Source organism: Anthonomus grandis, chromosome 8, assembly GCF_022605725.1.
Source record: "Anthonomus grandis grandis chromosome 8, icAntGran1.3, whole genome shotgun sequence".
In the NCBI taxonomy this organism is placed as follows: Eukaryota; Metazoa; Arthropoda; class Insecta; order Coleoptera; family Curculionidae; genus Anthonomus; species Anthonomus grandis.
The window spans coordinates 5,642,948-5,658,136 of NC_065553.1; the positions used below are offsets into that span (position 1 = coordinate 5,642,948).

At 32.3% G+C, this 15,189-nt stretch overlaps 1 long non-coding RNA gene across 1 annotated transcript; it reads right to left on the minus strand.

Annotated features, from left to right (window-relative positions):
• Positions 1-1,226: 1,226 nt before the first annotated feature.
• Positions 1,227-14,699, minus strand: LOC126739366 (uncharacterized). The gene is made up of 3 exons (XR_007661610.1): positions 14,635-14,699; positions 1,774-2,079; positions 1,227-1,717 (listed from the first exon to the last, which is right to left on the minus strand). It is a non-coding gene; the product is annotated as an uncharacterized LOC126739366 (long non-coding RNA).
• Between the last annotated feature and the right edge of the window lie 490 nt (positions 14,700-15,189).

The window sequence follows — 15,189 nt, forward strand, 5'->3', positions numbered from 1 at the left end:
CCAAACTCATCAACAGTATGTAGTAGTACTGGAGGAGTTACGTATGTACACTCTCCGCAGCTTTCTGAAATAAGTCTGGTTGATATAGGATCAGCAACATCCGTGGTATAATACATTAATGAATTTAATCAAATGAGTTAATTCACTTATCTGTTACAGCATGTAGTAGTAAAATAACATATATTATATAAATGTGTATTATTCTAAAACTAAAACCCAACCCATACCTAATTAAAAACTATAACTACACCTACTTATCTTTAAATATTTCTCGTTTAAAGCCTTGTAAATAGCCTTACAGCTTTCAGGAACTATTTTGCTCAATGCTGGTTTAGATATCATCGTTGTGAATTCGAAGTCCTTATAGCTTCTTCCTATGGCAAGATATCTAAGTTGCTATAAGTCTTTCATGAGGTAAAATACCTTATTTCATGTAGATGTTCTGTTTTCTTATATATGGACCAATCAATTCCAGCAATTCATATTACGAACTAGCGTGCATTCGCAAATAATAGTCGTCTGGTTCACCTCTTATTTCTTTTAGTAAATTAATGGGTGAATACTATTTTTTTTTAAAAGCCACTGCCTTGACCTTAATATGTGTGTCTTACTACAATTTATGCCATATCTGTTATCTATACCGTCTATAAGTGTCTAAACTCAACATACTACATAGAACATATAGCATTAGGTTGACTTTTTCATATTGAACTAGTTAAAAGGCCTTTTCGAAATCTATATTTGCGGTGCGAAGACATATTTGCGTTGACGTTGCGGTTCGTTGAATCAGGACCTGTATGGTGAAAGAGGCCTCTCGGTCAGTCATCATCATCAAGCCAAACATACGGAAATAGTAATTTTATAGAAGAGCTTGACTGTTTCTACATTAGTCACACTTAAGTTTAAATTTAAAAAAAAATTAACTAAGTACATAACCGGTAACACGTTCCAGTGCGTGTCCCGGGGGTTGTCTAATTAAGTGGCAATAGACTCGTGCTGGGCTGGACAGTGGTCACTGTGATTACTGGACTGGCCGGACCAGTTTAGACGCGTTGTATGTACATACATGTGTAGTCACTTGTGAAACCCCATACGAAGGGCGCGACGCTTTTTCAAGTCACCATCGGGATAATTTATGATGTTTTAATTTTTATGAGTATGGCATGATAAACTAGCGAATAAGATCTATCGATGCGATGGCTTTGAAAGGCTTCGGCCACTTTCTTAGCCAGAAAATTATGAAAATGTTATAAATGAATTTAGTTAGATATGAAACTCGTCTGTTTGTCGTTTACCTTTTTATCTATCTATTCGTCAGTTTTTAATGTATCATTTTTGTCTGCCAAGGAACCGATCCATCTTCCACAAAGTAATTTGCATAACTCTCTCGAAGATCCACAGACCTTTGAGATGAACGGTTTCTTAAACTATTTGGTAGCGATTGTAATCCTTGTCACAGGCATGACAATTCCTGCATCATGATTTTCTATGTCTACTGTATATTCTAATTGCTGGTTCTGTAGTTTTGCTTATCTGAGCCAATTATGTAATGCGCAACATGCCTTTACAATGGTAACAACTTTTTCAGGACTGTAAGCCATCGGTTTCTCAAACACTCGGAATCTGACAGCTAGAATACCGAAAGCGTTTCTCACTATTCTTCTCGCCCGAGACAATCGATAATTGAAATTTTTTTGCTTTAACGTTAATCGATTACCTGGAAAAGGTTTTAATAAGTACCTACTCTTTCAAGGGAAATGCATTGTCACCAACTAGGACATGACCCTCTGGTAGTATACCACTTTCTAATGCTTGATACAAACTACAATTATGAATTACGCCTCCGTCAGAAACCCGACCATTACATCCTATATCTATGTAACTAAAGCAATATTTGTGATCTACAACTGCCATTAAGACGATGCTGTTCGTTTCTTTATAGTTGTAGTACAAGCTTCCTAATTCAGGTGGTGCTTTAATGATGACATTTTTGCCGTCGATTGCTCCACAGCATCCGGGAAAATTCAATTTTTTTCAAAAACCATTCCCAATAATTTTTTAGTCTGTAGCGGCAGGAATCTGAAAAAAAAACATACATAATATATTCATAAGTAATTTCAACATTTTTTTATTTTATTTTCAGATTTCCGACAGTTCAACCAATGATGATGTAAATAGCGAGGGGAATAAAACTACTCTAGATTCTTTTCGTCAACCGGACACTAACTCAGCACCTTCAACAAAAAAGAGAAGGATTACCCAGCTTGCGAGTATGACTCATCATTTAAAAGATATAGTCGAGACTGCTAACTCGAGGGTCGAAGCTAATGAATTGACATCTTCGGTACACACGTCGCTGACCAACTAAAAGCGCAGCCCTACTTTTGGCATTAGATACACAGGAATATATTCACTTAAATAAAGTTCGACGGCAATATCTTCAAAATGCAAATCTGAACAAAATGCCAGGACATCAGAATCGCTATGTAGCCCTACGTCAATATATCGTAACAACAATCATGATTATTTTGAAAAGCCGTCTTCACAAGCAAGTGAATCCACATCTCAATTTACATCACCTAAATATAATACGGAATACACGTCGCCTGAATACAATACGGAATATCAGCTTTTCCCGAATATGGTACCATCTGATAATATGAATACTGGTGAAAAGCAAAAAATACTACAAATACTACAAAAAAAATACTACAAAAAATGACCTAATTATTTCAGCAATGAGAAATGCCGATGTTGATTATCAGTAGTGATTGGAGCAATTAAATTTAAACCTACTACCTACTTTTATTCTTACCTTGATAAATTCATTTAATGTTTCATAAATGACTTCACAAACTTCTGACATGAATTCTGAAATAGTTGATTTTCCGAGACGAAACAGGTGTGTGAGTGTTCTTAAACTACATCCGGTAGCAAGAAAATATAGAACTGTCTGTAATTTTGTAGTAGCGGGTATTGCATTTCTTAAATGGGTATCTTTACGTTGAATTTGTGACCCAGTTTCATTAAGAGAAAATTGAAACAACTTTCAGACATTCTCAAAGTTCCAAAGTATTCTTTGGGATCTTCTAATGCTAATTCCTTTAGAAGAGAATTTGTAGCTCCTAGTTCTTCTCTTCTATTAATCCATTTTCTTACCCATTGTTATTAGCATTACATTACATTAGTTATTACATTAGCCGATTTACTTTGTTGCATTGCACTGTGTTCATCTCGGAAAACAAAACTCACTTTTATACTATACTCGACTAGAGTGCGAACAATTTTCGGCAGTAGCGAGCATTTTAGTCACTAAACTACTTGCCACTCGACTAAATTACTAGCCTAGTCCAAACTAGGCTTTAGTAGTTTAGTCGTGTGGTGAGTATCCATTAATCAATTATCGTTCAGACCAGTTTAGTGCAAACGTCATCGTGGTGTCGAAATCGACAAAAACAGACGTCGTACGAAATTAAATAAGGCTATAAAAAGTAATTTAAATATTATTTTAAAATGCAGTGAAGAGGAAATATCTGACAAATCAAAGCGCGCATGGGTCTGAAAGTCGATAAATAGACCAGAATTATTAGGAGCATAACACCGTATTTTGAAAGAGTTACAATTTGAAAATACAGTAATGCAATCAGAGTTTTGGAAACTTCATTTAATTATCTTTTGACTAAAATCAAATATCAGATTTAACGCAGAAATACGCACCTTCGGGATGCACTTCCATCAAAGTCGAAGTTGCAATGTATAATGTATTTTCTTGCCACTAGCAGCAACTTAAGAAGCACTGTTTAGACTTAATAAATCAACAATATCTGTATTTATTCGTGCTATTTATGACACTTGAAATTTATTCAGGTATATACCAATAAAACACATATTTATTGCATAGTGTTTTTAATAACAACTGAAAAAACTTTAACATCCAAAGGGTTTATAAACGGTAATATTGTTTATAATTTAGCATAATCTTTTAATAAGAAATATTTATTATGTAAATATTTTTTGACGACGTCACTGGAAAATATTACTTGTATCGGTGGAATCAACAATGCGATCGAGCGGCGTTGCAATGTTGTTGCCTTTTTCTGTAATATACGATATTTACAGTCATTTAACTTTGAATTTTGACTACTTTATTGACCATCTTACTATATTTTATGGAAAAAAAACGCTTCATATTTTATTAAAGAGGAATCAAAGTATTGTTCTGCTCCTGTCAAAATAATTGACAAATTTTTATGATATTATAAAACGTGTTTTTTTGCCATTTCTACATAAGCATTTGGCATCATTGCATCAGAGATGTTTCAATTGAATGCGAATTCTAGCCTTTCAATGTAAGGTAATATCGTACTAATGGCTGTTGTACTATGACTGTTTCACATATAGAGAGAGATGGAGAAGTGTTTCGTCAGTGCAAATTATATTCCCTATTGGGGACTGGTCTGCTACCCGAAGGCCATTTCTTGATCAGAGACAAACCTTAAAAGGAATATTTGCTGAAGCCTTTTCCAGGAACAAGACTTAGTGTCAAATAAAACATATTCAACCGGTTCTCTCGAACCAAAGTTCTTCGACCAAGAAGAATTATCGAAAATGTGTTCGGTATACAGACAAGCAGATTTACGTTATTCGAAAAACTAATATGATATTCTCGGGATAAAGTTAATTTAATTGTTAAAGCCTGTTGCGTTCTACATAATTAGCTCAGATTATTAAAAGAAAATACTCAATCTGTCGACAATGATACAGGTGCAATAAAAGATGGCAATTGGAGAACGTTGCAAGGATTTTATGAGTTAGCCCTACTTTCGAGAACTTCAACAAACCACTTAACAAAAAGAGTTCAAGAGCTTCGAGCTAAATATTCTGATTATTTTGTAGGAGATGGGTCAGTGCCAAACGTCACTAAATTACTAGCCGTGTCTGAACTTGGCTTTAGTTTTTTATTGCCAGTAAGTGGAAAGTTTTAGATATAAAGTAGATATTTCTAAATACTAGTAGATTTTCCAATAAGCTGCAATTTCTCAAAACTTTTACCATGTAAGTTACGCTACGCTATTGATTCTACAATTTTTTAAAGCATCTGCAAACCCTCGTTTTTTTTCTCTGCCAATAAGAACAAATTTCAAGATTATTAAAGATTTTTAAAGATTTAAAGATCAAAAGGACCCACTGAGGCTTATCAGTGCAATAAATGACATAGATCTTAAGTTGATGTTTAGATCAGGGGTAGTAACATATTGAACTGACAACAACAACCAAGTAAAAAAAAACAATAAAATATACATTTCGGTTGGTAGAGAAAACACAAGATATGCATAAACCAGATGAACATTGACAACAAAAAAATTACACACTACAATACCCACACTACAACTTCAATCAACATGGCTCAACAAATCGGGACCGATTGGACGTCCAGTAATTCAAAAATAGGACATAGAATAAATCCCAGGGACGTCCCAGTGATGTGCTTTTGGAACAGTACAGGCAACAAATGGGATCATCCCAAGTTGGTCACATAGACGTTTTTTTGATAGTACTATAAACGTACGGAGGACTTATTGGCTGTCCGGTGGATGTATACGAGACAACAATACTTACGTTTTCCAAATATTTAAAGGATATAGAAGGGATGGTAGAAAAACTATACAAAGGTATATTTTAGAAAAAATCACTTTTATTTTAATATTATGCAGTGATCATATTTATTTTTCACGTGTTATCCTTTCAGGGCCGTGGTACAACCATGATATAATCTCAATCTCTTTCTGAGTAACTTGTGTAATTATTAAGTTAAGCGTTACTTCTTCTAAAACAAAAAATTATTACTTGCAGGGGCTTTAGTTTTTATTACGAAAAGATTTTGCACCTTTAGGCATTTTAGGTTCTTCCCTTTTTGCAGCACTATATACTCTGGCACCTTAGAATAAAGCTAAAGTTGAGGGGGTGCAGTCTAAGGCCTCCAATTTAAAATCACTTTTACTTACCGTCGCGATTACAAAACAACGAAATAGCGACGAAATAAGAGCGAGTTATTTATTACAAAAAATTAGTTGTCGCTAAGGATCAAACTTTCCAAATCTAAAAAGGAACTGGAGGATTCAGAACATATCACAACGGCGCAATGAACTGACCGTCCTAACCCGAATGTGCATTGCAATAACAAAAAGAATCGACGACAACAGCAACCTCTTCATGTCATGGAGTAGAACTAAATGAAAACGGTTTAATAAGGCGCCAAATTTAAATGTTAAAATTAGATTAAAATAAGTTGGGAATGTACTGTTGGCAAAATACATTCGATAAAAAAATATTACATGTAGCTTATTTTTATGTATGTTTAATATATATAAAGATATAAATATAAATATCCAAGAGACCCATGAATATCATCAATTTGATAATCGCAGCCAGGACGTCCAAGAGATGTCCCACGTTATTTTTATTTGTATCATTCCACTTATGAAATTTGCGACTAATATAGTACGTCCCCAGGACAAAAAGTGTTTACTGGGAAGTGCAAATCATTAAAACTCTATATAGGAGGGTAGACGCAATATGTTCCAACAATGTGGACCTCAGCAGTAAAATAGAAAACATTACCAAAGACTTACAGTAGAACGAATATCCAAGCAAACTAATAAAGACAACTATTAGGAAAGAAGCAGCAAGGAAAGAACCACAGTAACTGGAGGATCCTCCAGCATTTTTAATAATTTCGTATATCAAGGAATCTTTGAAGAAAATTAGGAGAATTCCGAGAAAACTTAACCTAATGATTGCCTTCACTTCGAGACAACTATACAAGGTTTAGTATCGAAAACCAAGAATGCCTACAAGACACCAAGAACTACGTATACCAAATCTCCTGTGAAGGTGGAGAGTCATACATAGGCGAGACAAAGGGATTATTGAAAGTCAGGGCCAAAGAACATCGAAAGTGGACCCGAAGAGGAGAGATTTCCAGATCAGGAAGGTAAAACACGCGTGGTCCAATGACCACAACACACATTGGACAGAAGCAAAGATTTTTTGCAAGGAGCAAAATTGAAAAAAAAAAAGAAAAATTGCGTAATGTATTACGCAAAAACAAGGAATCTTTTGGAGATCCCTACTATCAGGACACTGCAGGATAATAGAGATAGTAGAGACAGCACACCTCTAGTTTATAAGCCTGTAGAATAGTTATTGCTATAATCTTACACTTGATACCGGTTGGACATACCTCTTAGCCAAAATGCTGAGCTAAATCTAAAATAAAAACAATGGAAGCTCGAAAATTAGATTTCCTAAGAATCTTGTCGAGTCAGACAGTGCCTCTATAAATATTTCTACATCTGTAAGTTCAATTTTTGCAATTCTTTTTTTTTATTTCAATATGATATTTTCAATCTATTTTAAGTATACAGATTTTAACTACATTTCAGTAGAATATTAATAACTTTAATATTTAACTTGCAGGAAATAAATAGCCCCTAATTGTTTCTAATAGAATTTCTCTTTTTTTTTACAGCCACGAGCCATATTTCAAAAACACGATTAAGGGTGCATTGGTCAAGGAACGACGTATAACATAAATCAGCGTCCGACTGGGCACACCCTCCCTGCCCTTATGTTTACCCATAATATTTGACAAAGGTTCATTTCACCTTGAACGGGTGGTCAGCGGACCGTCAACAAACCGATGAAAGCCTTTTTTAACGAGGATTTGTAAATTTGCTTTAGGGATTAAGGAGTGTGCTATTAATAAATAAATTTTAGGCAAAATCTACATACATTCATAAGCCTTGCAATATATTTTCTTTAAAATGTAATTAAAGGAACAATATACAGTGACCGCCTAAAGCTCTGCATAAATTCGATAAAAATTAGAGACATGATTTTTTGAGAAAACGGTCGGACTCGGATGGCTAATCACCTCGTCAGATCACACTTTTCGTAACGCATTCGCCAATTTACTTCCCATTTCAAGCGTGCATATTATTTTATTATTCTATTTATGATTTTATCTTAAATCCGTAATTAAAAACATAATATAAAATATTTTGCAAATTATAAAAATTATGTGTTTTTCACTTGCTTTTTAACAAACATAAATGAAGAAAGAAACAAAAAAGTCGAATTCTGTCAAACAGAAAATTAGCTTTACCTTCAGTAAGATTAGATAAGCCCCATCAAAGCACATCAATTCTAACGTAAGTCAATAATCGGAGATGCGAGATATCAGATCCATATCTGGCTGTTATTTGCATTCTGCCGTCTGATTTTGCAGAAAATGTAATTTTCCCCGAACGGTTTTGGTTTAATACATGCGATCGTGTGTATGTGCGCCCGGAAAATATGAAAAATATATGCGAGGCAGCCAGTCAACAACTTTATTTGATACTTTGCTTCTGTTTTATTTTATGAACAACGACGTGCTTATGGCATACTCTTTCCACAAGTTTAAATGTAAAATTTTAACAGAATTTAAAGAAAGTGTGAATAGGTTTAAGTAAATTCATTAGCCAATGTAAGACATGTAAGGAATATGTTTGATTACTGAAGAGCTAAGCTTTAGTATCAGTCTTCAGAATATTCAACACAAATAATTAGTATCGGATGTTTTTAGCTCTACAAAGGAAATGTTATCTTCATGAGTCATCAAGCAGGATAATATTTTTTCTTTCGTATTTTCATGATTCACTGGAATGGTAAAGCTTCTAAATGTAAATGGTAATTCTTTATCGTAAAGAAGGCATTTACGTGTAAAATCGATGGCTTATTATCACGAATTTATAAATATACTAGGATTGCTAATGCAAATAGCCACCATGGCCAAAAATAACGGTGGCCGCCATTTTTATAGTGGTTGTGTCCTTTTGATGTTGGTCACTAAACTTTTTCAGTGTTACCAACAAAATATACATTAAATAAAGATAATGAAGTTGACTAACGTTTAACATACAATTTATTATAAACTTATTCAAAAAGTCGTGACTCGTACAGTGCCGTGAACGTTCTTCACTCATAAATAATGAAATAATATTATATAAATATCGTAGTTTAAAAATTAACAAGGGTACCTTAATTTTAAAATACCTTAACTTTATATCCTTAAAATGTGGCCTTGCAGGAGGAATACCGTCGATATTCTGAAAAGCTTTCCTCTAAGGAGTATATTAGGTCGCGAAACTAGTTGCCAGTAAATAGAAATTTTGGAATATCTATACCATTTTTTTCTATACTTCTTTCCTGTCCATTCCAGTTGAGTTGTTTAAAATATTTATCTGGAGCTTCTCTTTCTCTATCTCTTAAATTACTAATTTTTCTTTTTAAAATCCTAATTAAATAATAAAACTTATTTTATATATGTATTGGTTAGCTCATTTGTATTTTCTTATCTTAACCATAAAATACATATTTTTTAGGTACATCATTTTATGTCGTTCACACTTTTAACATTATCAGATGGTGGATAATGTTCATTGACATTGTTTTTAAACTATATTCTAAAATAAAACATATGTGCCAGAGGTTAGAATTGTTCAAATGGGTATAATAAAAATCAAATGATATTCTTCAATAACCTTTGATTTTAATTTCAAAAATTTATTCTTTATTATTCTCATATTTTAAAGTACATGCGTCTATCCCTGTAAGTCAATTGAAAGTTCGTAAATTTTAACGAGATTATTAAACAAGTACAAGAAAAATATCAGAATTACAGCAGCTATCTTAAATTCTTAACTAAATGTAACTTTCCATTTGGTTTTTGTAAACATAACCTACCAAAAAAATTGTTTTGTTTCTCTACAATTGGCACCAATGAAATCTGTCAAAGTGACCAACATCGTAAGAACACTACCACGCAAAATGGCGGCCACCTAGTAAATTTTTTAATGATTTATCCTTTAAACTTTATTGATTTGCAGAGATTTCTTGCATATGAAATACTTGTCTATTGTGTACTAAGTACAGGTTTAAATTGATTCTATAAAAAAACTTTTAATTCTACATTTAAACAGAGGCGGCGGCAGGCAGTTTAGATTGGAAGGTATGGCATTCATTGTATTGACAAATTCAGGATGAAAAAAGTATCTACGAAGTCTTACAGTTGTCAACGAAATTTTGCCCATTACAGTGCTACGTGTTTCCGATCCTTTTTTATGGGGTCGAATCGAGAACACTTATAGAGGTTTTCTCCAAGAAACTTGAAGCATTTTAAATGTGGCTGTATCCACAAATCCAACGAATACCTTGAACAGAGAGAATAATTGCTAATACGAAAGTCCTGAGAAGGATGGGATGGGAAGAAGAAGTCCTGAATACAGTTAGATCTTAGATAGAATATCTTGGACAGATAATGCATAAGAGCCGATATGTCTTATTCCAAGTTACTCTCAACTAATTTCGAATAACCAACATGATAACCAAGGACGCGCTCTCTAGGAAGAAGAAAGACTAAAGAGGTTCTTCGGGTTTAGTTGGTAAATTATAGTATAACCGCTTTAGAATAAAGAACACCCCATAATTATAATAAAATGCTAATTATTTGAGTTATGTAGCTAACTTTCTAAGTTAATTAATGTATATATCTGCTCAAGCAACATTACAACAACCCAGGTCAATGTAGAAAGTTTTTTAAGTATTGTTATATTAACAATTTTGCCTTTGACTGTAAGTAAAATTATCAATTTTCATTTAATCCCTCTAATTAATATTCATCATATGATATATAGTGTAGAAACTAATAATGATTTTGTTTTATGATAATAAATAAGCGAGATAGGTGTACTTTTAACAGGGTAATTTGAGCTAAATTTGAAGATTCTTACGCAGATAAATAAGTGAATATATGAATAGAATCTATGTTTAAATTTATTTTAGATTGGCGTATCATACGTGTAATGATATCATGTGATTTTTGTAAGAATCTCTAGTGACATAACATAATTCAAATTAAAAATTCAATACCTTCGAAGTCTTAGATAGAATTAGTAAGATTATAGCAACTTGTGTAAACTAGATCTCAATGACCCTAATCAATGAATTGTAACTCACTCTATGATAAAAATAAAGGCTTTTAAATACAATATATTTTTATACATTTATACAACATTTTATTTTTACTTAAATTTGTTCTTACATTTTCTGATTTACCAACAATGTTGTGCCACTAGGTTGTTTTTATTTTTTACTACAAATCTTTGCATGATCCTCATTTTCTAACCTCATTCACCCTTCTTTATATTTAAAATTAATATCTTATGCCATATCAGCTCCGCAACTATTTAAAATGCAAAGATACTTTTTTTTAAGTCCTTTGATTCATATTCACATTCCAACTCCCTTACAGATCGAAATATCGAAACACCTTTTCTCACCCCTTTTCTTGTGACGATGGCAAAAATCTCCCAACAATAGTTTGCATAACCCTTCACATAATGATCGGATTTAGGCTAATCATAGGTCACAGGTAAACCGTAGTTACCTGTCCCAATTTAGTTTAGTTTTTTTTTTCACACGGCGATTTCAAAGGATCCTGACGGCTGCGACTCTTCGATCTATTGATACAATTTGAATATTGAAATTGGGTCGATTTGAATTTTCAGGCTTAGGTTTGCTAAGATGGGGTGAGATTGAAAGAAGGGGATTTTTACTAACGGTTTTTTTTAAAATATATATCTATCCAATTTAAATACATAAAAGTTTTTCTCCTAAAAACAACTTAATATAAATTTATTAGGATCAAAGTGTATTTTATTTAAATAAACGAATTGAACTTTTGTTGAAGAAACCTACAAATTCGGAAGTATTAGGGTTAATAGGCAAGATATCAATCATCATACTCGAAATTTCCAATTTCATAGCTGTTGGAATAGGTTTTGAGATATTTTTGATGAAACATAGAAAAATTAAGAAACATTTTATTTTAATTTGTAAATAGACATACTCACTTGCTTTCTTGTTGGTTAAATGTAAATATTTCTGAAACAGTTGAGTTTTGAGATAAGGTGTGTTATACAAAACTTGCTTGGAATTTCGCCTATATTTCATAAATGCAATAAAAAATATAGCATTCCATTTAAAAAAATGACCGATGAGCTCATATCTTTTTTTTTTGTTCCACCTTGTATACAAAAATTTATGAGAAATAATGCGCAACTTAAAATAAAAATCGACGGGTCCGAGTGTTTTCTCAAAAAATCATGTCTCTAATTTTTATCGAATTTATGCGGAGCTTTAGGCGGTCACTGTATATTATTGCTTTAATTACATTTACATTACAAAATATATTGCAAGGCTTATGAATCTATGTAGATTTTGCCTAAAATTTACTTATTAATAGCACACTCCTTAATCCCTAAAGCAAATTTACAAATCTTCGTTAAAAAAGGCTTTCATCGGTTTGTTGACGTCAGTAGCTTGTTTGCGAGTTTGCTAGCGTTACGCGAACGGTGATTTCTTGATTATTTCATAATTTCATTTCGTTCTTGAACAATTTTATAAAATAATTATTGTTGTTGCATGTGCAATATGGCAGGAAGTGATACAGACTCTGAATATAAAAATGGTGCTCTAGGACCATCAACTAAGAAGAAATTACGTACAGAAATTGTACATAAATATTCATATTAATAGAGCTAAAAAAGTTTTAATTTAATCGTGTGGTCTTAAATGCACAATTTTTTTTTAAATCACATTTTTAACCCAGATTCTATTTTTAACTTTCTTATAATGTCCAACAAATTATCTTAATTCTTTGGTAAAATACATTAAGTATATATTATTATTAAAATACGGGGTTCTATAGAATAAGATACTGGTCCTTAAGGGTATTATTTGATTTTAAGAAGGAAAGTTTAAATAAAGCCCCCTATATCCTAAGCCCCTTAACTTTAGAGCTACTGGGTGTTAAAATCCTTCTTCGTAGCTTTAGTAATTTCCTAGATATGCTCATGAAATTTAGCACACCCTCTGAGTATCAACAGCCATTTTTTAATGTAGGCCATATAAGATCGTAGACTAAATATATTTTTTTTAATGTATGTACGCCACTATTTTACCGTAAAATAAAAACTATTTTTATAATCCCCATTCATATTAAGGCAAAAGTGATTTTTTGATTTTTTCCTGCTGATTTTGATGAGACTATCGCAAAAACAAAAAAAAAACATTTTTATGCATGGTCAACTTATTAGTAAAAAACATATTTACATTATTTTACCATTACAGTATAACAACTCTGATTATAAAATAGAAAGAACTCGTCCATTATCTCTAAGAGACCTACGTAACTAGAGAAAAAATGAAAACTCTAAGTCTCAGTCTCAAAATGTCTTTTTAATTAATCAGGTGACATGTTTCGCTAATAAAGCATCATCAGACCTTATAGCTAGATGAGATTATAGCTAGAGATCAGTACTTAGCAGGTCATCTAGCTATAAGGTCTGATGATGCTTTATTAGCGAAACATGTCACCTGATTAATTCAAAAGACATTTTGAGTTTTCATTTTTTCTCTGATTATAGAAATCTAGTCAGTAGTGGTACTTTGATCCATAGCTGATGTTTCGTACCTTTTTAAAAATCAACGTGACTTAGCCCAGACTACAGTGTTCTTTATTACACAATGCTTCAAGAGTTTTTTGTACTTCAGCTGCAAGACTTTTACGGCTTTAATCAGAATACATGGCTCGAGCAACATGGCACTATAATAGAGCACTATAAGTTCTTCTTATTATACTATTTAAAGATATTATCTGGCCAGATAGGTTTCCCGATCTCACCCCATTAGACTTTTTTATTGGAATAAAAATCATTATATTTTTTACCATAAGTATCTTGAACAAAACGGCCAAAGTAATCTCGAAATAAGTGTTTAATAATATGCAATAATTTATTTTGCTTAGGCTCGTACAATATCGCACAATAGCTAGCTACAAATCAAAAATAATGATAATGATAATAATTTTAAAAATAAAACAATGTATTAACGGAAACTTTAGCAATATATTTTAAGTAATCCCCTCATGATTCAACACTATATATAGTATAATAATAAACCTTTACCCTAAATAAAACAACATTTCGAAACCCTTTTCATGCCAAAGGAATTCAACCCACTTGATCTGTAAAGCGTTTAATACCTAAAATTTCAGAAAATGTAAATACCGTACGTTGAAAGCCTCGCGGAAAATCTCTGTGATCCTTATGAGACATAGAGACACACACCAAAGTATACAGGAAGGGTTGTAAATATGCAACAACGTCTTAAGGGTGGAATGCCGGTGGGGTTGGAGAAAAAGGCGGGCGGGGGCTTATTAAAATATCGGCCCGCGGGGAAAATGGCACCTTTTCTTAACGACGTAAATCGTCGGGAGATATTAATTTCCGGGAGAGTTGTAGAACATGACGCGTCTTTTGGAAATTTTGATTAATTTTTGGGGGATAATAATAATTTATTATCCCCCTAGATAGATATAAATAATTTAATAACGGATTTAAGATAGATGAGTGTCAACAAATGACGTAGATTTTGAATATAAGGGATACAATCATTGTCGTAGAGACTTATTATATCCATTATTTATGTAAATTATAAAAAGGTTAATAGTATCTAATACATACTTACTTTTACTCCTTTCCCTCGTCGAAAGCTCTTGTCAAATCTACAAACACACAAAAAAATGATTGGCTATATATAAAAATAAATTAAAAATGTTAAGAAAAAGAACGCTTATAAAAAGTGATATTTTTTTTAAAATTTTTAATCAATTCATTTTAGGCTTGATGATGCTCCCATAGAAGCGAAATAAGTGTAGCTTTTTAAAAATGATATATACGAGACCCTGACTAGAGTTTTTACTTTTGTTTTTTTTTTTTGTGTAGTTTCTTGGAGAAAGAATGGATGATATGTTCTACAATAGAAACATGCCAGCAATGACCCTATTTTCTTACAGATGTGTCAAAAATATTTCTGGCAGCGACATTTTAGAATGTCATATGTACATATGTCTTTATTTAGTACATGGTATATTTGCTGTAGAAATATACCACAAATGTTTCATTTAAAACATTTATAGCATTATTTGATTTAGATCTTATTAAAACAAAAATCAAAATTCACATTCTTTTATAATATATAACACAACAAAAATTACACTTACATTATCTTAAAACTAGGGGT